At 45.7% G+C, this 2,165-nt stretch overlaps 1 pseudogene; it reads right to left on the bottom strand.

Moving 5' to 3' along the window:
• Positions 1-1,528: 1,528 nt before the first annotated feature.
• LOC132009216 (interferon alpha-1/2-like) lies at positions 1,529-2,094 on the bottom strand (annotated as a pseudogene).
• Positions 2,095-2,165: the final 71 nt, after the last annotated feature.

The raw sequence follows: 2,165 nt of genomic DNA, 5'->3' as shown, positions 1-2,165 counted from the left end.
GTATTATGCTGCTGTAGGAAACAGTGTCACAAGGAGGACTTAGGGAACCTAATAATTAAGCTGATAATTCTGGGAAACATGATTTTATCTGTAGTAATAGATAATTTGATGAAGGATTGAATGAGTTATCTATTCCTGCCAAGTGAATTCTTAAAGCCAAGAGGCTCACTGATGTGCAAGGAAGTAAGAACCAAGACAGGATAAACCATCGTCAGTAGTTCAGTCATGATGAAAAATAAATACAACATTAAACATATTAACATGATTTGCAGAACATCGAATCCATGAAATCACTCAGGAAAAAAGAAATGACATAAAAAGGCAAACCATGCCCAGAATAACGAACCCCATTATTCCCAGATCCCCCTCAATATTCTTCTCCAAGTCAGACGCACTGACTTCTCTTATTCATGCTCCCACCTACTCCTGGGTGGTCTCTGCTTATGGATTCCACCAAACCGACTCTCAGGAAGGTCAGCAAAGGCTTCTGTGTTTCTGAATCGCAGGTAGTTTCAATCCACATCTTCCAGGAATCCCCTGATGGTCTTTGAAGCACATTTACTTCCTTACAGACACTCTCCAGCATCCTCTCTTATCCCTGTGCTGTATGGCCAAGAGTGCACCATCTCCTTTGTGGCTCTTCTCTCCCGTCTTTCACTGGTTGAAGAGCCTCAGAATCAAGTTTTGTCTGTTTCTCACATGACACAGTCTCCCTGCGTGACCACCTCTGTTTCTGGCTTTGCCTGCTAGATGTGGACCTCAGCCGTGGTGTTTCTTGTCAACTGCCAGCTCACCTGCCCCCGACACCGGACATACGTGTCTCCATGTCTGCCAGTGACCTGTTGAGGGGTCCACAGAATTTCTGTGTGTACTTCCTGTGTGCTTCAACCTCTCTGCTCAGGCAGCAGGTGAGAGAAGTCACTTCCTTTCCTTCTTCATTAAAACACTAAATAGGAGGATGTTTTTAGATCCCTTCCCTACAGCAACCATATATATATATTCCTACAACCAAAGAGGTAGACATCAGGATCTGCATTTATTATGTCCTGTAGCCTAAGGTCAACATGCAAGTTGTCTTAGAGAAAGTCAGTTGTCATTTCCAACGTTAATGCAGTATGACGGTAAATGCATTCTCCCGTCCAATTTCCAACAGAGTTACACAATCAGACTGGTGTGACTCTTTGAAAACACTTTTGTCCTTAAAGTTCCATAAAGAAAAAATGATAAACTGATTATATATTATAAATATATTTTATTATATTCTGCTATATAAAGGTGCACATCATGTTATATGAAAACTGAATCTTATCAATATTTAAATAAATAAATATTTAAATAGATAAATAGACACGAGCAAGGTCATCTGTAAGCAACTACTGCCTGTAGAGTTGACATGTCCTGGAAACACGTGACAAATTATTGTGTTCATGTCTTCACTACAGCAGAAATGAGAATCTCTGACACGGCAGAACTCCAGAATGTGTGATGTTATCAGTCAGAAGGAATCATTTCCATGTTGAAAGGGGTCTCACTTCCCGCTCCTTAGTCTCTTATGTAAGGCTGTTGATGCATACAAGGGTTTCATGATCTCTGCTCGGACCATCTCCCAGGCACAAGGGCTGTATTGCTTCTCTTGCAGATAGAGGGAGATTCTCTGGAAGTAGTTCCTCAGGATGGAGTCCCCATTCACCAGGGGTGGCTCTCCCACCCCCACCTCCAGCAGAGGACAGGCTTCCAGGCGATCCAGCTGCTCAGAAAGTCCCGAGCACAATTCCTCCAGGAGGGTCGTGTTCCAAGGAGCAGGTGTGGCCTCTGTGCAGAAGAGGTGGAAGGTCTTCTGGTTCGTCACATGGACGACAGAGAGGGCGTGAGACTTCTGTAGCGCCTTGCGGTCAAACACCTCCTGGGGGAAGCCAAAGCTGTTTGTGTACCTGTCACAGGAGCTAGCAGGAGCTAGCTCCTCATTTGTCGCAGGAGCATCAGGGCCCTCCAGTGCAGCAGGCCGTGGTCCTGAGGCAGGTCACATCCCAGAGAGCCAAGAGAGTGGCAGCTGAACACCACCAGGGCCACCAAGAAGGAGCAGAACAGGGCCATCGGGGATCCTACCGATGCTGTTGTCCTGGCTGGGGTGGGCACGTCTGGGAACCGTGGCTCTAGCTCCTCTG

The sequence above is a fragment of the Mustela nigripes genome, unplaced genomic scaffold (genome assembly GCF_022355385.1).
Source record: "Mustela nigripes isolate SB6536 unplaced genomic scaffold, MUSNIG.SB6536 HiC_scaffold_7719, whole genome shotgun sequence".
Lineage (NCBI taxonomy): Eukaryota > Metazoa > Chordata > Mammalia > Carnivora > Mustelidae > Mustela > Mustela nigripes.
This window is presented reverse-complemented; position numbering and strand designations above follow the sequence as displayed.